Source organism: Ochotona princeps, chromosome 10, assembly GCF_030435755.1.
Source record: "Ochotona princeps isolate mOchPri1 chromosome 10, mOchPri1.hap1, whole genome shotgun sequence".
Taxonomy (NCBI): Eukaryota; Metazoa; Chordata; class Mammalia; order Lagomorpha; family Ochotonidae; genus Ochotona; species Ochotona princeps.
In genome coordinates this window covers 19,568,813-19,590,087 of record NC_080841.1, presented here as the reverse complement: position 1 = coordinate 19,590,087, position 21,275 = coordinate 19,568,813, and the positions used below count along the sequence as shown (strand labels likewise).

General features: G+C 46.3%; 1 protein-coding gene across 1 annotated transcript in view; it reads left to right on the top strand.

Annotated features, from left to right (window-relative positions):
- Positions 1–21,275, top strand: part of LAMB3 (laminin subunit beta 3) — a 161,306-nt gene that overhangs the window by 30,527 nt on the left and 109,504 nt on the right. The window lies entirely within an intron of this gene.

The following is a 21,275-nucleotide window of genomic DNA, read 5'->3' as shown; positions in this document are numbered from 1 at the left end:
GCAAAAGACACGGAGGGAAATTGGCAAAGGGAAAAGGCGCGTGAGTAAAGTCCAGAGGAAAGTAGGTGAAAGGTTTCCAGGAGGCTCTTCCAGGAGACGCCGCTGGAGCGCTGCAGGCTTGCTGTAATTCCCCCTGAGGTCTCTGACGCCATGTGGAATGTCTGTCAGGGCCACAGAGCCTCTGGTTCTTGTGGAGAACTTGTCCTGGAAACATTGCCTAGCACACACCCCAGATTCGCAGGAGGAGAGCAAGCGTGCACTGTAAGCTGTGTGGTTTGTACAGACAGTTCAGGCACAGTGAGCTGCTCCAAGTCCCCAGATGCCAGCCCAAGACCAGAGGGAGGAATTTGATTTTGTGTAGAGATTCTTATCATTCAGCGTTCTTCACTTTTACAGATAATGCTGCAAATGAGCACCCTCATGCAATTACTAGTATTAATTATTTTTTAGTGATTCTTGACAGTTCCTTTAGTTCAAAACTCCTTGGACTGAGTTAACTGGAGCTACTCTGTGAGCTTACGTGTAGGCAAAGTTTTACAGGACCAGCGTAAAGAAGCATCAGGCTGGGGCTTAGAGTGTTGCTGGATATGCTAACAGCAGGATCGCGGCTCAGCGGCGGGTGGCGCAGCGTGAGGGTCCAGTGCTGCTTGCTGTGATTGGGAGGCCGGCACAGGGCAGTGACCTGCACACCCCTCTGTGTCTCTCTTGGAATGCAAAGGGGCTTTGTTCCCATGGCCTTCTGTTTCCTGTTTTAGTGACAGGGTCCAGAAGTTCTCTTCTAACCTTCAACACACAGATGCCCAAGACAGTTTAAAAAGTAAAGTGCAATGGGGCAGAAGTTGCAGCCTTGGGGCTAACCCTTCACTCGGGACACACACATCCTATATCAGGATGCTTGGTCTTGAGGCCTGTCTCTGCTTTTGATCCAATTTCCCACTAAGCACATCTGGAGAGGTAACAGAGGATGACTCAGATGCTGGGCTCCCTGACACACACAAACATGGGCCACCAGGGTATTTTCTGATTTTTGGCTTCAACCTGGCTGTTACAGGCACTTGGGGCAGTGAACCAGCAGGTGGAAGATCTCTCTCTCCTCTCTCTCTCTGTCTCATTCTCTCTGTGTGTCTCTCTCTGCTTTCTGGAATGTAAAGTTTGCTAAGCTCAAATGATAGACAAAGACAGTTGTGGAAAATGGGTGGATGCTTTCCACCCCAGCCTCGGGGTCTGGGCTGATGGAAGGGAAGAAAGTTTTTATGAGGGGGGGCAGTGGTGAGGTTGAGTCGTAAGGGGTAAGCTGGAGTGAACCAGGCAATGGGAAACATGAAGGGAGCTCAGGATGGAGGGAGAGTGTTGTGGATCAAGGCATGATGGAACAGGCAGGGTGTCTGCAGAGGGTTGCCAGCGGTTCTGTGTCCTCCGGGGGAATGTAGCGGATGATGTCATGGCAGAGGTAGCTGGTCACATCATTTTAAAGAGGTTGGGATGTGTCATTGAACTTGAGTGTGACTGTGAGCCTCCACTCTTCAGCCAACGATCTGTCCTTCCTGGGAGGCACAGAGCACCTTGGTTTGTGGGTGACGACCAGTTGTCGCTGTTGACAGCTCAGCACCCTTGGTATCCACGGTGGCTGGGCCTGCTGGATTCTCAGAGTCTGCCTCGTTTCCTCCAGGTCTGTCTTAAGCCCTCGGCGGTGACTCACCTGGAGGCTCTCTGGGGAGGGCAGGCAGCACTGGCCGGGGCCCACCCTTGACCTGCGGGAGGCAACCCTGCTCAGGACGGCGCACCACCACGTCCAGCCGCTGGGTGGCGCTGCCATCCCTGCCAGCAGCAGCTGCTTGGGAGGGACAGGCCTGCTCTTCAGCGGTGGGATGGGGTAGGATCGCTTTGGCATCCACTCTGACCCTGTGTTGTCCAGGGTGCCACGGAACTGTTCACTGGCAGTAAGAGGAAGTCTCTGAAGCCGCCAGCGCCCCTGGCCAGCCCCGTGCCCAGCTTTCCTGTGTCTCTGGGCTTCCACCCTCATGTTTATGTAACGCTTAGACCTGTGTACCCTCTGCTTACAGGTTATGCAACAACACCAGTGCGTCCTTTTCCGTGGCTTTTGCTTCTTTATCCTCCATCCCAGAAACTCTTGTTTCAGAGCCACCTCCCCCTCCCCAACTCAACCGATGCCATCTGACCCGTTTATGTTAGACAGGATTCCCACAAACAAGCACTACACATGTCCATCACCCTGCGTAGGTTACCCCCCATGTACCCACTTTTTTAGTGTGGTGTGAGGATCTAAACCCTACTCTAGCAGCGTACAATACAGTATTGTCAACCGTAATTGTATGCTGCTACAAGATGGAAAGAAGTGGTGATCTGGCAATATTCATTATTCATTATTTGAGTCAAAAGCACTTCAAACACAGCAGGTCCAGAATGATTCGACCCCTGAACTGTTTCTTAGAAGCACACAGTGTGATTCCCATGTGAAACATGTCCTCCCATCCTGGGAATAGAGCAACATATACCCATCAAGGTCAGAAAGCTGAGGTTCAGATAAGTGCGTACAAACTTTGTTCAACTCTGAACTTCCTGATGTCCCTAGTACATTCACTCACTGAGCCCGAGGCCCTTTGTCTTGTCTCATTGTCACAGTTCACTCTTTTTTTTGTTCAGTTTAGTGCAACTTGATCACACACGCGCACACACACACACACACACACACACACACACGACGCCTTAATGAGTGGACTCTAAATGCTTCTTCAGCTCTTCACTTCCTTATGACAATACCATGTAAAACACTGTTTTTGTTTGTTTTTGGTAATCTGGGGTCAGTTCCAGTCTTCAGGCCAAATTAGCAGCCGAGGAAGAGAGGTAGAGTGCCCCACCCCCGCACTGTGACCCATGTAAGTGATGCTTTGTGGTTCTGAATCCAGTGGTCCAGTTGAGGGGGGCCCCCAAATAAACCTTGCCAGACGTAACCCCAGCCTGACTCCTGTGACCTCAGTCTCTCTCACCTCCTCCCTAGCAGGCATCTTTGTACTCTCTGTTTCTATATGTTCAAATTTGATTTTTTAAAAAAATAAAAGATTCCACATACATGTGACACCACGCAATATTTGTCTCTCTGACTTCTTTCACCCAGAGGAGCGTTTTCTAGTTGTTGCAAATGACAAGGTCTCGTTTGTGAAGGTTGAGTAATATTCCCAGGCCACATATAGGAATTTTCTCCATCTGTCAGCGAACATTTGCTGTATCGCCTATGATGAATGATGCTGTGGTGAAGAAGCAGGCATGGATATCTTTGTGAGGTGGAGATTTCATTTCCTTCAGTTATTTCCTCTGGGGTGCCTCAGAACTAGGTACCCAACCAAGCCTGCTTTTAATTTCTTTCTTTTTTAAAAAAAGATTTAAAAATCCTTTTATGAATGAGGGGAGATCTGAGAGCGAACTGAAGGGAGAGTTGCAAGGAGTGCGGGTGGGTTTCTCCATAACTAGGATTATATCTGCAGGCCCCCTTCTTTCTTTGTGTGTGTTTGTATGTAATAAATCATGTTTACATAGTTAAGAGGATGCATGCCCTGTGGACCACTGATTAGGGTGTGGAGGGTTGAGGAATAGGGGGAAGTGGGGAGAAAAGAAAGGAGAGCTGCTTCCAGGAGCCGGACCGCATCAGTGCCTTGGGATGGGGGACAGCCTCCTGATCTCATCCCAGGATCCCTGATGTGGAGCATGTTCTAAGGGTACTGCTTACATGGTTTAGATAGTTCTGAGATGCTCTGGATTTCATTGCTCCAAAGCTGAGGAAATCCTTCCAAGGTCCATTCGCTGACATAGTTCACAGAGTCTTCACTTTCCCAGATACTCACTGTCAAAGTCTAACCAGGAGAGCTATCCAATTTTTTTTTCTGCCATTCATGGTACTAGACATCCTCTGTGGGCCTCAGTGAGCTGGCTGTTATGTCCCTCTTGAGCATCTGGGCATGCTGTCCACTGCACAGGCTTCAACAACCGAGGATACTCAGTTCTGACATGTGCATTCCGTGATCAGACTACAGATTGTCCTTATTTCCCTGTCATTGGGGTTCTGAATCCAGTGGTCCAGTTGAGGGGGGCCCCCAAATAAACCTTGCCAGAGGTAACTCCAGCCTGACTCCTGTGCGTGCCAGCCAGTGTAGGGTCCAGTTCAGTCTATCACCCACATCAGCCTACACACACACTGATGATTGTAGTCACCTGGTCGGTTCTGTCCCCAATGGATGCTGTGGCCCAACCATCCTTGCCCACTACACATTCATCCTTCACACAACCTGTGAGAACTGAAGCCTAGTCAGAGTAACCCCCAGTAATCCTCACTAGGCCCACCCCCAGCTCTGGTTCCTGTATATGCCAGTGTATGCAGCAGACTGGTCCAGTTTGTCCCACATCCCATTCGGCTCTCATATACATCTATGGGTGTTGGAGGCTAGCCCAAGCTGATCAACTCCACTCTCCAGCCCACACTCATGCTGACAGGTCCACTGCCTGTCCAGTCAGACCTTCCCCCAGCTCTGCTTCCCAAGCTCACCAGTGGGAGCTGCAGCCTATTAGAGGGGTGCCCACAGTTTCCTTACTGGGCTCACTCCCAGTCCTGGATCTTGCACTTTTCAGGTGGTTCTGTGGTCTAACCTGACAGAACTTACCCCTAGTCCCAGGACCTGCCAGCAGAGACTGCAGCAAAGCCTGACCAGCCCGTATCTTACTCTGGCTCATGCATACACCAGTGGGTATGGTCTCTTAGCCCAGCCTGGCTCTACTGCTAACCCAACTCACATGTAAGCCAATGAGTTTTGTAGTGTTGCCCAGTCTGGTCTGTCCCGAGTCCCAGCTCTCACGCTCACCAGCAGGAGCAGTGGCCTATCAAGGGAGTCCTTGCAGCCTCCCTCCCAGGCTCGTCCCTGCCTTGCCCCAGATACTACGTATGCTAGTGGATGCTATGGCCCAATACGGCATGTCTCACCCCTCTTTAACATTCACTGGTGGGTGCTGCAGCCTGGCTCAGCTCAATCTGTTCTCAGTCCCAGCTCATGCCTGGTGGGTGCTGCAGGCTAGCCCAGGCAAGTCCTGACCTGATATGAACTGGCTAGTGTTGCCTCCCAACCTGCCCTGTCCTGCACCTGTCCTGGATCTCACATTTGCTGGTGGGTGTTATGAATTGGCCCAGCCTGGTCCACCCTCAGACCTGACGCACATGTATGCTGGCAGGTACTATATCCTAGTCTGGTCTGGGCTGCTCCCAGCATTGGTTCTTCCACTTACTTGCAGGGACTATGTCCTGACAGAGGAGTTTACCAAGATCCTCCCTTTTTAGGTCACCTCCTAGTCTCAGATCTCCTGCACACTGGTGGGTTCTTGGCCTAGCCTTACTTGGCCCACCCCCAGTCTTGGCAGGTACCTGACCAGCCCACACCCATTCTGACTCTTACTGTGGGTGCTACAGCCTAGCCCAAGACCAAGCTCTTGTGTGGTTCAGCGGGTGCCGAGACCTAGCCTAGCCTGTCCTAAATTACCTGGAGCCTAGCCCAGTCTGGTGTACCTCAGGTCAAGTCCACACCCATGCCAAGGGTGCTGCAGCTATATCTAGCCCAGTCTTCTGCACCCATTCCAGTTCTTGTATTCACTAATGAAAACTGCAGCCCAACTGGGGATCCCCTTAAGCCCCCAACCAGGCTTACTCCCAGTCAGAGATCGTGCATGTGCTGGTGGTTGCTCTGACCCAACCTGGCCTAACCCATCACCTGACTTGGCCTTTTGCATCAGATGCTGCAGTCTGGCCTGGCCTAGTCTACCCCAGTCCCAACTTTCACTGGTGGGTGCTGCAGTCTAACCCTGCTAGCCTGTTCCTATCTGTGGCTTTCATGTCAACAAATAGGTATGATAGCCTAGCCTGCCAAGCATGGCCTGCACCCCATCCTGGCTCCTGTACATGCCAGTGTGCTACGGTTTGGCCTAGCCCTACCTGGTTCACTCCCGCCCCTCAGAGCCAACCCACACATCTGCCAACAAGTGGAGTAGCTCTGCCTATCCTGTTCAATACCCAACCCCAATTAATGTGCTCACCAGTGGGAGCTGCATTCTACCAAGGGAGACCCCTAAGCACTCCCACTAGGTCCACTGCTAGACGCAGATCCCACATGTGCCAGCAGGTACTAGGCCCTTACCTGGCACAGTCTGCCCCTGCTGCCCTTCCCCCAATGTTGGCCTTTGTGTTTTCTGGTGGATGTTGCTGCCCAGCCTGCCCCACACCCAGTGTCTGAAGGTGCTGAAGCCTGGACTAGCCCAGCTTGTTCCCAACCCCAGTATCCATGAGTGTTGCTGAGTTCTGTGGTCATGCCTAGCTCAGCCTGTCACCATTCCAGCCCTTGAGCAAACTAGCTGGTATGGCATTCCCACAGGGGTAAGCCCACAAGTCCCCCACAGAATCTATTCCCAGATTAGGTTCTCTTACATGCTGGCTAGTGTCATGGCCCAGCCTGACATGGTCTACTGCCTGCCCTGAAATTCACTGGTGTATACCATGGTCTAGCCCTGCCAGCCAAGCCCCCAGCCATGGCTTTTTGTGTTCACTGGTAGATGGTGGTTGATACTAACAAGCTCAGGTATTCCAGCTCAGGTCTCCTATGTGGGCAGGTATATTGGTTTGGCCTTGTAAGTTCCTTGGTTTCCCTATTCCAAACTACCCAGTTTTGCTCCCTCATTTACCTGCAAGTGTAGTAGCCTGGTTAGTGCAAGTCCCCCAGAAGTCATTTCATTCCTCACGTGTCACATTGTCCTTCAGCAGTCCTCTCCCACACACATCCCCAGTCCCCTTTCCTGAACAATCCACAGCAATCCATGAGTGCACATATCGCCAGGTCCAGTCCTCCAGCAGTGTGTCATGCCAACCTGGGAACCTGCTTGCCTGTCTGGGGCCCACACATCCTCAGGTGCAGGTCCCTAGAACCTGCCTGCCAGTGTGCCTGCATCTGGCTCCCACGTATCTTTAAAAAATAATAGTAATAGGCAGCTGTGCTGGCACACTGGTATAGTTAACACAAATTTGGGGTTAACCAGGCCCAGAATGCCTGCCACTTATAGCTGCTTTTTTCCCAGCAGTGTGACACTTGCCTAGGTACAGGGCAACCTAGACAGTTGCCTCCAGCTAGGGTGTTTTTAAATTTCTTTAGGAGTCTGTGTTTCTTGTTTTTCACAATGACCACAGCAGTCTGCATTCCTACCAACAGTATACAAGAACTCCTTTTTCTCCACTACCTCTCAGCACTTGTTTTCTCTTGTCTGTATGGTAATAGTTGTTTTATCAGGTGTGAGGTGCTAGCTCAATGTGATTTCAATTTGCATTTATGTGATGAATACCTTTCTACATGCTTTTTAGCATTTTTCATTCTTCTTTGGAGACATGTCTTCAAATAGGCCTTTGGCCAATTTTGGGGGGGCATTTTTTTTTCTAAGTTTTTGATGTTGATTTGGGTATTCCTATATCTATTAGCCTCTTATCTGACATGAAATTCACACGTACCTTCTCCCAATCTGCTGATTGCATTTTAATGCTGTCTCCTCGGGTTGTATTTCTCAAATGTACTCATTTGTAACAGAAAGAACATAGCAAGTCGTGCCAAAAGACAAGAAAAGGTACAATCACAAGAGAAAAAGAATTCACCAGAAGTAGACTCCAGTATGATTCCAATATGACACAGATGCTGAAACTATCAGGCGTGGAATTTTATAAACCATGATTATGATTCTAACAGATTCTGAAGAAAATAGTAGACAACAGACAAGACTGGATGTATAGTGTCAACAGAAAAAGGAAAACTCAAAGGAATTACAGGGAAAAGCTAGATAGCAGAAAGCAGTTAACATGCTGAATGCCTTTGATGGGTGTTAAGGATAGAATCAGTGAGATTTAAGATTAGTCAACAGAAATGACCCAAACTAAAACACAGAGAAAGAAAGATGGAGTGGTGGTGGAGGTGGAAGAGTGAGGGTAAAACCCAGCTAGAGCAGAACTAAGAGGAATGGTGAAATATCAGACAATTTAACATACACATAATTGGAATACTGAGATGAACGAAAGAAGGAATAACACAGAAAATATGTACGAAAGAGTGATATCAACTATTCGACATCAGTGGTTTGCGGAGGCTAGGGGAAGAGACAGCTGAACAAGTGGGGCATGGGAACTTTGGAGCAGCAAAACTCTGTGACGCTGAGACGTGGATATGGGGGGTAGAATGAACAAAACCAACTATGGATTTTGGGTGGCGATGATGTGTCAATGTGTGAACATCCAATGTAACAAATGTGTCACACTGGTGGGGGGAGGAATCTGCTAGTGTGGGAGACTATGCATGTGTAGGGTGGGGACATATGGGTTTGTACATTTAATGTTACTGTGAACCTAAAGCTGGTAAAGAAATTACAAAAGACACACACCTCCCCACCCCTGCCACAAGCCTGCCCCTGTCATTGCTTTTTGTACTAGGTCCTTTGTCCTCATCTAGTACCTTCCACAACTGCTGCTTCTGGCTTTTGGCCATAGCCATTGGGGCACTAAGTCTTATCTTTATATATATATAAACACATACATTCCAATCTCCATCCCCTGGGCCTCCTAGGAGCTAAAGAAGTTAGCTTCAGTATTGCTGAGATTGGGGAAGATTTAGTAGGAATATTCTGGCCTTTCTTGCCATGTTCCTCAAGCTGGTGACCCTTGGTGTGGAGTGGAGAACTAAAGGGGCCAAGAGGCTGACATGGAGGCAGGGTTGCTGGAGATGCTGTGAAGAAAATGATGCTACTGTATGATCTATCAGTCAGTGAAGAATTTAATGAGAAAGTGTTTTGAAGAGATGAAACTAAATAAAAAAAAAAAAAAACTCCAAGAGATGTAGTTTCCTCTGATCTTTGTTGATGCAATATGTCTTCTGTAGGAAACAAATAGATGGGTTTTGCTTTTTTTTAATCGAGTCTACTAATCTATGACGTTTGACTGATGAGCTAAAGCCATTTATATTCAGAGTTAACATGAGTGGTTGGTGATTTGGTCCTGTCATTTTACCAATGGGTTGTTCATTGATTTAGTCTTCTGTTGTTATTGTACTGGGATGTTCTTCACATTTGCCTTTAGTTTTGGTGGGCGCTATTCCTCTTCTCTGTCAAGAGAACATCTTTAAGTGTCATTTGTAGGGCAAATTTGTTTCTTTTTGTTTTTATTTATTTATTTATTTATTTTAAAAATAAGCTTACTTAGTTGATTAGGGTACAAAGGGTTAAGGGCTACAGGAAAGTGCGTTATATCATTGTTTCCACACTAATATCATTTTTCCCTTGTATTTGGGGTCAGGGGAGAAACAAAGGGAAAAGCCCCACTCAGCCTCCCACCTATCCCTGGTCCCCAATGTGAGGCAAGCTCCAAGGGTCCTGCTCAAGCAGTTTTGATAGTTCAGCAGTTCTGAATTGCTGGCAGTCTCGCCATTCCAATCACGAAGAAACCTATTCAGAATTCACTGGCTGACATAGTCTCTTCATGGTTGGGGTTCTGAGATCAGCAGTTCAGTTGGAGGGATCTCTAAAGAAACTTCATCACATCAGTAACGATTTATAACATAATGGAATTAGTTGACATGGTATTGAGTAACCAATATGTTAAAAGAGAAAAAAAAAAAAAGAAGAAATGCAAGTTCTGAACCACATCCTGTGACTTCTACATTGACATTTCAATTATTAGTTTAAATACAACCGGGTTCTATACACCTTAAAATGGCTATAGATTACTATTCAGCTGTCTCATGTCTATTTTAATTTTAGTATTTAGCAGTTCATAGCGTTGAAGCATGATTTTGCTGAACCTGTTGGAGGGATCTCTAAAGAAACTTCATCTCAGGTGATCCCAAACCTGATCCTTTTTTTTTTTAAATTTTGTTTTATTTATTACATTGCATTTTGTGACACAGTTTTATAGACACTGGGATTCCCCCCCCCCACCCCTTCCCAAAGCATGATTTTGCTGAACCAGGTGTCCTATGTAACTAGATTGTTGGTAGTGCTGATCTTGCTGGAACCTACTAGCTGTTAATTCTGAGAGCTACACAGACCTATTTTGACCTGTACAATGCCGTAGTCAGTATTATTTTCCTGTGGGACAAGTGCATTGCAATGGAAGATTCTATCTCTCTGTCATTCTGCCTCTCAAATAAATGAAATATGTTTAAAAATTATTTGAAAGACTGATAGAGACAGAAACAGACACACAGAAAGAAATCTTTCATCTGCTGGTTTAATTCCTAAATGCTTACAATAGCAGTGGCTGGGTCAGAATGGAGCCAGGAGCTGGGAACTGAGTCTGAATCTCCTAATTGGTAACAGGCACCCAATAACTTGAACCAATCGCTTGGCTTCCCAGAATGTGCCTAAGCAGGCAGCTAGAATCAGGATAGAGCTAGGACTTGAACTTAGACCCTGCAATAAGGAATGCAGGCATTTTAAACAGCATTTTAGATGCTAAGTCAGTCATTCCCCTAGAAGAACATACACTTCATGATGCTATCTGTGATTTAGTCATGAAGTGTGTAATTCAAAGTTTTTGAGACCATCACTCTGAAGAATGGCTCAGCCATTTGAAAATTGCTATGGAGAATCTCTTTGTTTTCTGTTGCTTTGATGGAATATTCTGGACTGAATAATTAAAGAAAAGGTGATAGATTTGGTTCATGAATCTGGAGGTTGAGTGGTCCAAGAAATCCGAGGATCTGGCCCCAGCATCTGGTGAAAGCCGTGGTGCAGGGTATCCCAGGGTGAGACATGGCAAGCGTCACTCTTAGAACAAAGCTGCTCCTGCAGTGGCCGAGTGGTCCATTAGTCCACAAATGGATCCATATATCCAAGGAAAAGGACAGAAGAAGCCTGGAACCCTAAAAGCACTGTCCCCTCACCGCCTGACTTTTTGTTAGGGGATGAGAATAGAATTTGCTTTGGTTCAGCCACTGTCAGGCAGTTAGCTGTTGTGTGGCTCCGGGGGTGCAGTGTTCACAAATGGTGGACTCACCCTTTGTGAAGGCAGAGCTCTAATGACCCATCAGCTCCCCCAAATCCAATGTCTGCATGTGCTGCCTGGCAGATCCAGTGTTTACACATGAACCATTGGGAGATGCGTTCAAACCACAGCAGCTATGACTTGGGTTAGGTGGGATGTGCCAGCTTGGAGCACCCCAGCCAAGGGGTACGGGGGACCCATGGGGAGCTCAGGAACTCTGGGGAAGCCCAGAGCCAAGGTGGAACTTAGCTGCCCTTGAGAAGGCTCATTCAGGGAGCAGCAACTGGGACACTGTCCTCCTGTGCCCATGTGGGGGCGCCTCCTTGGACCTTAGCTCATTGGGCTCTGTTCCAATTGGTATTTGGGATCTATCATCCCAGTTTCTATTGAGGAGGAGAGAATAACACTTTCTGAAAGGGGAATCGGAGATGGAGAGAGGCCCAAGACGTTCAGGCACTTGAGGGGGAGCTGAGAGCTGTTAGGGCAGGTGTCATCCGCTCAGTTAGCAGCCTGCTGACCTAGGAATTGTATCTCTTGCTTGTGTCCCCCTGCCTGGAATGTGGTTTACCTGGAGATAAACACTACTATTACCTAAAAAGTTCCAATTTTGTTTAGAGTGGTGTGTGCCCAGCTGAGAAACCCATTTCTCAAACTGTCCTGATGGGAAGAGTGGTTATGTAGTGTGGCTCTGGGCCATGAGATAGGAGCTGAAGCCCTGGGTGGGGTTTTCCAGAAAACTTGATTTTTAATAAATATTTCAAAACTTGTTTTCTTTCAAGGGTGTATTTATTTTATTTGAAAAACATAGAGACGGAAGGAGAGACAGAGAGGGAGGGATCTTTTTTTTTTTTTTTTTTAAGATTTATTTATTTTTATTGGAAAGGTTACAGAGAGAAGGGAGAAACAGAAAGATCTTTTGTCCACTGATTCACTCCCCAAGTGGTCCCAACAGCTGGAGCTGAGCTGAGCTGATCTGAAGCCAGGAGCCAGGAATTTCTTCCAGGTCTCCATGTGGGTATAGGGTCCCAAGGCTTTGGGCCATCCTTGACTGCTTTCCCAGGCCACAAGCAGGGAGCTGGGTGGGAAGTAAAGCAGCCGGGACACAAACTAGTGCCCATATGGGATCCTGGCAAATGTAAGGTGAGGACTTTAGCTACTAGGCTGCTGTGCCGGGCCTGAGAAGGAGAGATCTTGCAACTACTAGTTCACTCCCCAAATGGCTGAAGTAGCTGGAGCTGAGCCTGTCTGAAGCTAAGACCATGGGCCTCTTCCAGGCCTCCCATTTGGTTTCAGGAGCCCAAATATTCAAGCCACCTTCTGCTGTTTTCCTAGGCCACAAGCAGGGAGCTGGGATCAGAAATGGGGATGCCTATATGGGATGCCAGTGCTGGAGGCAAAAGCTTAGTCTACTATGCCACTGTGCCGGCCCTTTAATTTTGTTGTTTAAATTTCTTCTTCTCCTTCTCCTTCTCCTCCCCCTCCTCCTCCTCCTCCTTCTTCTTTTCTAATTTGAAAGAGAACTAGAACTCTTAAATATCTACTGAACCTCTACTGATGCAATCTGCAAATATCTATAATAGCTGTGGGTGAGCCAGGCCGAAGCCAGTAGCAGCCAGGAACTCAATCCAAGTTTAACATGTAGATGCCAGGAACACAAGTACATTGGCCATCATCTGCTTTGTCCCGTGATGCCTCTTGCCCTTCGTCTATCTCCTCCTCTTGCCCAAAACTCTGGGTAATGTTGAAGACCAAGCAGTTGCATGATGAGTAAGGAGTTACATGGAGAAGAATGGATGGCTGAGTGGCAGGACAGAAGAAGACCCAGGCCTTTGCAGACCTTGTTCTGCTCCAGGCAAACTTTTTAGTATGGGAGAAAGATTAAGTTTGCCTTGACCCAGCCACTGTCTTCCTTTGGGTCTTTGTTGTTGTAGCTCCCATTAAAACGTCAATAGGAGGGCCCTGAGTGCAGGGGTCCCTGCCAGTTAGGCTTCATGCAAGGGGTTGATGCCCTTGGAAGGGAGGAGTGTGAGTATTGTGTGTCCCTGGGACCCCTGGTTTCCTGTTCTTCTCTGACCTGGAGAGAGAGAAATCCTGTCATTCAGCTATTCAGCTTGGCTGTCGTTGCAGACAGAAAACCAAAGCTACCAATCAGAGTTTGACTTGATGTGCTGGAGGAAGAGAGAGGCAGTGAACTGGATCTTTAAGCAGAACAGATTCTGGAGTGTGGAGAGTGAAAGTCGGGGCTGCCCAGGTTGCTTAGTGGAATCTCCTTGTCCACTGGCAGCCCTGTGAGGAGGGCAGCTTGACCTTGGATGGTGGGCTCTGAAATGTGGCTGGCTGAACTTGGCGGTTCTGCTGCTCTGCAACACAATGGAGTGACGATGGCTCAGCATGAGGCATTCTCTTCCACAGAAAGAGCTGCAGGAGAGGAGCTGGCAGGCTCCACACACAAAGATAAGGAAATGGGAAGACTGGTTGCCCGGTGTGGATGATCTAAGCTATGTGTGTGTGGTACAGTGTTGCATTATACCCCTAAATCGTTCAGGTGTGAAATGAGAACGCTGAATTTAAAAATAAATAAAAAAAATAATAGAGGCTGGACGATGAGTGAATAGCTTTGCTTGAATGTTAAATTTCTGGAGCTACCTTCAAGGTTTGTGTGTCTGGTGGCTAATTCTGTCTGAGCAACCCGTTCTGCTTTCTTTGATAATAAACTAATTGTATATAATTAAATATATGTGTATGTATTTAGTATTTAAGAAATGTAAAATTTACTCTTCTCCCCCCCTCCCCAAATAGGAAGAAATTGGTTGTGATTGTAGAAATGGACAAATGCTGTCAATAAGAAAATTAGAGCTTTTTTTCCCATCTCTACCCTTGGAGAGCTAGTTAAGCATTTATCAATATATTTTCTTTTTTTTTTTTTTTTTAAAGATTTATTCATTTTATTACAGCCAGATATACACAGAGGAGGAGAGACAGAGAGGAAGATCTTCCGTCCAATGATTCACTCCCCAAGTGAGCCGCAACGGGCTGGTGCGCGCCGATCCGATGCCGGGAACCTGGAACCTCTTCCGGGTCTCCCACGCAGGTGCAGGGTCCCAATGCATCGGGCCGTCCTCGACTGCTTTCCCAGGCCACAAGCAGGGAGCTGGATGGGAAGTGGAGCTGCCGGGATTAGAACCGGCGCCCATATGGGATCCTGGGGCTTTCAAGGCGAGGACTTTAGCTGCTAGACCACGCCGCCGGGCCCTATCAATATATTTTCAGCAAAGACCAAACGTTTAGTGTAATATTAACCAACAGACATGGGTTCACAGCACTCCCCATGCAAGCAGTAAGCTCTACATGGGCAAGTGCAAGGGAAAGAAAGCTGATTTATATTGAAAACAGCTTGCATAAGAGGACACTTCAAAAAACTTTGTGGAAAATAGTATGAAAAGAGAATAGGTTTCGGTGCAAAAATGTTTTGAAATCTGTGTATGGAAAGGAATTCTTCAAAAATTTCGTGGAAAATGTGCATGACAATTGAACATGGATTTCAAAATATTTTTGCCTCCAAATAAACTTTTCAAATTCCAGTTCTTTCCAAGAACTCTTTTGGAAGTACCCTTTGATGTTTTGGGTCCTGTGTTTTAAAAGTTGAGACCGGAGGCAAAGAGCTGCTTTTACTTTGACTTCAGCTGCGGACCTCTCATCAGCCCTCCCGCCTCCCTCTTGTTGACAATCTGTAGGCCTCCGCTCTTGCAAGCCTGGCTTCTTGCCTGGCTTGTGTCACCCCCAGAAGCCTCTGGGCCAGGGTCTGGCCGAACAGATACTTCCTGATCCTCTCTGGTTCACCACTTAGGTGCCAGGCATTTTTCTGAGGAGCTGCTTGTAGGCGGAACTGAACAGGCAGAATCCCTACCCTCACCTGGTCCATTCTAATAGGGAGAGTGGTGACAGATGACATTGTCAAAAATGACTCGCCCCAGTGCACTGCCCACTGCAAATGCTCTTCATTTGCCATTGGCACTCTGTATGGCAGGCACTAAAAGAAAGCACAACTTCTGCCTCTTCTCATTTGGGACCTGTGCCTTTCAAGCCTTGAGGCCCTATAAGAAATCTGGCAACCGTGTACCTGCCATTTTGAGAAACACCGTAAAGATGGAGATTCCCAAAGTGTGTTACAAGTTCCTGGTCCCAGCATGGGGCTTTTCAGCTCAAGTACTAGACTGGTGCATGACTGAGTTTTTAAACTAGTCTTGCTCCTGACCTTTGAACAACCCCAGCTGTGCTGTGAGGACTAGACATGGACTGTTCCAGATGATCCCTGACCGGGCTGCAGATTCATGAGTGTTTCTCACGTTTTAAGCCACTAAGTTTAGGAATGGTTTGTTATGCAGCCATGGTAACTGGGAACAGGCACAAACAATAAACAAGATAAATGAGCAAAAATATGAAGAATGATAACAGATAAGGAGGGAAATAAAAAAAAAAAAAAGCAGGGATGGACTGTGCACCATGCCAGAGCAGGTGGCTAAGGGAGGTTTTGTTGAAAAGCCACTCTTGAGGAAAGACTTACAGGAGGTGAGACACCTAGACACAGAGAAGTAGAAGCACACTTGTGGGTCCCAGGACTAGGTAGGAAACCCACGTGGCTGGAGGGGTTGGGCAGTGTCGTGGGAGACAAGATCTGAGAGCTGACGAGGAGCCAGAGGACGTAGGATTTGCAGATTTCTGCAAGGACTTTGACCTTTACACTGAGTGTGATGGGCTCATGATGGATTTGGAAGGAGGTGGGACATGATTCTGTTTTAATCACATCATGGTTTTGCATCAGGATTGTCAGAAGTGAAACTATGGGTCCAGGGATTCATATCTTTTGGACTTGTCTTCATTGGTAGCCCAAGTTTATGACATGACTTCCCAAATACATTTCCTAGAATGGCCGTACAAGAAACCAAAAGAGATTGTGACTTAAAACAATGGAAATCAGTAGATTTAAATTCCTGGAGGCTTGAAGGCCAAAATTAAGGTGTTGGCAAGGCCACACTCCCTGTGAAGCCTGAAAAAGAGAAGGCCATCCTGTGTCTTCCTACTTTCTGGGAGGTTTTCTTTTGCTTCATGTATTTTTTTTAAATTAGAATTTATTCATATTTATTTGAGAGATAGAGAGACAGAGAAAGAAAGAGACAGATACACAAAGATAGATTCCCTTCTAATTCACTCTCCTTGTCTGCAACAGCCAGGGCTGGGCCAGGCCTAACCTGGAGCTGGGAGCTCAACCCAAGCATCCCACATGGATGTCAGGGACCTAATCACTTGAGCCATCACCTCCCAGGGTGTCCATTAGCAGGAAGCTTAAACTGTGTGTGCAGCCAACACTTGAGCCCTGGCCTTCCAGGACAGGACAGTGAGGTGCCAGTCAGTGTTTTAACCACCAGTTCAGACATCCAACCTGGTGGAGTGTTCAGTCATTGGCATTCTTTGGCCTGCAGCTATATCCCTGAAATCTGTTTCTGCCATCACATGGTGGTCTCCCTGTATCTCTTCACCCCACATGGCTGTGTCCTGAGAATGACCATGACTATACCTCCTAACCTCATTCCACATGACTTCTTCTTCATCTCAATGACTGTATGCAGTGACCTCTGTCCAAATAAGCTCACATTTTGAGATGCTGGGGATGAATACATGTGTATAGCTTTCTATGGGGTACAGTTCAGTCCATAACAGTGGCAATTTAGGAGTCACAGGTCCTAATTTTGTCAGCTAGCCTCTCCTTCTGCGCACACACACACACACACACACACACTTCCCTCCTCATTCTGTAGGCTGTTTCTTCCATGTGAGTACACATAAGTCTACTTGAACCCTTGTTATCAAGACATGGGAATTTCGTAACACTGACATCTCATGATTTATGCATTGTCTTATGGGTAGGCATGAAGACTGTTTAAACTTATTTTTGTTGTTGCCTTCTAGGGAGAGGTTTACATTACCTCCCAAATATAATATTTGGTAAAATTGGTATTTTCCCATCAGTTAGTACAATAATTTCTTTGTGGGGAAAAGGCTGCTTTTGTTCAAAGAGGTATTGTCTGAGGGCCTCTTGCTAAAGTCAGGCCTGACCATGTGTAATAAGTGAGGGGGAAGAAGGAAGCCGGAACTCCATCGTCAGGGAGTCAGGGAGTCAGGGTCAGACCCCAAGCAGGGCCAGGAGAAAGGGCTGGTTCTTTTCTTACTCAAATCCAGTTTTCCCTCCTCCCGCTTTAAGAAACTGTATCTGCAAGGATCTGTTGCCCAATAAAACTTCGAGTTGAATGAACACATGGGTGAGTGTTAACCCCATCTTCGTTTTCCCCTCGGAAGTCCTGGGGAGACGCTGATCACTCACTGATTATTGTTGTTTTTGTTGAGTGACATGGATTGAATAATCATTAGTTAACAAAGTTCATGTAGGAAAACAGAGCTCCTTGTCCTGTTTCCACTCATAAGAAGGGGAGACCAAAAGCATGGGTCGCATGTCAGAGTGGAAGGAAGTAGACATTTTACAGTACATAGCTCGTTTCTGCCTCCCTGTGACGTTCCTACTGCCTGCTAAGGAGTGACGAAAGGAAAAAATGATTTCTGCATATTCATCGTACTTTCTTCTCTGTGTCATTTTGCCAATGCTTGCTGATGTTTACCCTATACTAAAGGTTTTTTGACTTGCATTGCATTCACAGTTTTTCCCCTATGTAAGTTTTCTGATAGGTAGGCTCTCTGATGGTTTTAGCGAGAGTGGGATGACTTGTTTGGTGGGCCAGTGTGGATGAGATTTGAGTACTACATCTCTGGGTTCCACACAGTTGAAAAGGGACATCCTTGAACATATATTTTTGAATTTCTGCTCAAGGGAACAAAGAAGGTTGGGTCCTCTTAAATGGAACTTGTCAAGGGACAAGGGTCATTGTACTACTGGTACCCCAGATGCTGGTGCTGCTTGACTCCTGGCAGTCTTGAGAGATGGGGAAGGCGAGTCAGCTTAGGAATTGGGCAGGCCTCTCAGAAAAGGCCCATTGAATGTTGATTCCCTGCAGGGATGACTGAAACACCTTGCTAAGGCAGAAGTGAGTTCTGTGCTAACCCAGGTCTGAGGGAAGATTACTCTGACAGAATCACAGTGGCTTCCCAGAGTGGGAAGGGCAATGTTGGGGTATTTAGAGGTATTGGAGTCCAGTTTAAGATGGGGTCTCATTGTGCACCAGCACGATGGTGTATCACCCTAATCTTCTACCCTTATGGCATTGAAAACCCATTTGTTTGTGTCTCAGCTGTTCCACTTTTCATCCAATTCCCTGCTTATGGACTGGGAAAGCAGAGGAGGATGGCCCAAAACTTTAGGATCCTGCGTCCATTTGGGTGACCTGGAAGAAGCTCCTGGCTCCTGGCTCCTGGCTGCAGCTCAGCTCAGCACCGGCCATTGCAATAATTTAAGGGAGTGAATCAGTGGTGGAAGATCTTTCTCTCTGTCTCTCTTTCTCTTTGTAAGTCTGCCTTTGCAATAAAAAAGAGATATTAAAAAAAGATGAGGCCTCATTGTGATGGTCTTATTAGGATTGGGAAAGATTATGATACATAAATGCCTTCATTTGGAGTTGGTGAGCACAGTGAAGTCAGAATTTTAGAGTAAGGTTTGAAAGCAGTCTAGTCACTTGATGCTATCTATTGAGCATCATAAAATGGGTTTGCAATATTTATCTTTCAGTGCCAGAGTTTCCTGGAAGAGTAAATTTATGCTAATAAAGATGGTGGAATTTTAATGTCATGTTAGTGTTACTGAAGATAATAATTTATGTGGGTGTAAACAGTTTTAGTTCTCAGACCTACTTTTTGAGATCTTTCACTTTGGATTCTGGGGAAAGTCTCATTTAGAAAGAGGTTTCGGGCCCGGCCGCGTGGCCTAGCAGCTAAAGTCCTCACCTTGAACGTGCCGGGATCCCATATGGGCGCCAGTTCTAATCCCGGCAGCTCCACTTCCCATCCAGCTCCCTGCTTGTGGCCTGGGAAAGCAGTCGAGGGTGGCCCAGAGCACTGGGACCCTGCACCGTGTGGGAGACCCAGAAGAGGTTCCAGGTTCCCGGCTTCGGATCAGCACAGCATCGGCTGTTGCACTCACTTGGGGAGTGAATCATTGGACGAAAGATCTTCCTCTCTGTCTCTCCTCTCTGTGTATCTGACTTTGTAGTAAAAATAAAGAAATCTTTAAAAAAAAAAAAAGAAAGAGGTTTCATCTCTTCCCAGGCCAATTTTAACTTGACTGTCATATCATCACCACCTTTTGGTGAAGAAATTACTGAACTCCTCCTCACTGTGAAGAGGGTAGGGTTGGGAGCAAGGATTAATTTTTTTCTTTAAAAAAAAAAGCATATATTTTTTATTGGAAAGGCAGATTTATGAAGAGAAGGAGAGACAGAAGGCTCCTCCATCTGTTGACTTACTAACCAAATGGCTATTGGAGTTGAGTTGAACCAATTTGAAGCCAGGATCCAGGAGTCAGCAACAAGGAGCCTGGAGCTTCTTCTGAGTCTTCCATGTGAGTGCAGGAATCCAACCAAGGCTTTAGGCCATCTTTCTCTGCTTTCCCAGGCCACAAGCAGGGAGCTGGGAGGGAAATGGAGCAACCAGGATATGAACTGGTGCCCATATGGGACCCCGATGCTTAGATGTGGAGGACTAGCCAATTGAGTTGTGCCCAGCTCATTTCTGTAACAGAAGAGAATTAAACTGATTGGTTAGAAGCTGAGACACATTAGACCACATTTTACTGTTGCACATGTATTCATGCCTGGGTATTAGTAAGCTACCTAGTTAGAACAGAAACTTCATGATTTTTGGTTTATGTTCTTGCATGTAGGTGCAGTTAGATCTCTCCCACTCACTTGCATTGAACATAGCCTGGGAAGTCCAGCCATATTTATTCTCTCAGAGCTAGTTCCTTGTCTGCACATTTGCTACGCTTAGCCAACTCCTGTCTGTTCTGCCATCCACTTGGATTTAGAAGTGAGAGAAAAAATATCATTCATATGCACCCATCCCTATGTCATTTGCCATGGAAGCCCTTTATTTGGGGGCACTGGGCTCTGCTGGATATCCTCCATCTATCCCTCAATATCATGCTTTTCTATTGCTTGTGCACAAGGAAGCTGACCTGTATGGTCTATACCAGTCCACTCCCTTGCCTGAGTGTTTCTTTAATGAGAAGCACCTGTCAGAGATCAGTGGGAAGGGAGTAAGTGGGGCTGGGGTGTTTCTTCCTCCACAGAGCTCCTTCAAGGCCCTTGATGTGCTGGCTGTATTCCTTAACTAAAGCTAAAAACTTCTGTCATGTGCCACCTTTCCAATGGCTCTTTTAACCCATGGTTTCTTTTAACAGTTCTTGACTTTTGACCCTATGGGCCTTGGGGGTAGAAACAGCTGCAACTAACCCTGAGATACTGTACTATCTGTTATGAGTTCTGTATGCCCTGCTCATGCTATTAGTAGTGGTCTCCTGTTTTTATTAAACCCTATTAAAATTATTTCTTGTGAGGGTGCCATATCTTACCTGCTGAATTGTTAAGATGTTTTCTTTCTTTTTTGGTTGTAGGTAGGTGATGACTGGCAAGTGTTTGATAAAAACCATTGAATGAATGATGAAACAATTGAATAGTAGTAGCATTTGAATTCCAGTCTTTCCTCTCTAAACTTCCAATATGCAGCTGAGTGTTCGCATGTGAAATACTCATGGTTGATGTGATTAGTGCAAGAGTAATGAACAGACATAGGTTCTGTGACTCAAGCGTCAAGAACTTAGACTTCCCTGAGTTTGCCCAAGTGACTCATTGCCAGGTATCTTTCCATGGGAGCAATATACAATAATATGTGAGTATCTGAAATGCACAGTAATGATGAAGACATCATGTCCACCAAATGAAGAGTAGGGTGATTTCTCCAACTCAGAAAGAGAAAAAAATTGTTGAGAATACAAAATAAGAGATGAACATTGAAAAATTTCAGTTGTATAATTTATGATTTTGAAGGGATCATAGTGAATAAACTCAAATTATAGCTGCCAGTTATGAATACATACAGTTTATATGACCTTTATTATAATTAATATTGTACTATGCATATTATTTATGAGGTAAATTTAATATTACTATCATGTAATTATGCCTGTGGTTACTGTCAGTTTCACACCTGCAGTCTG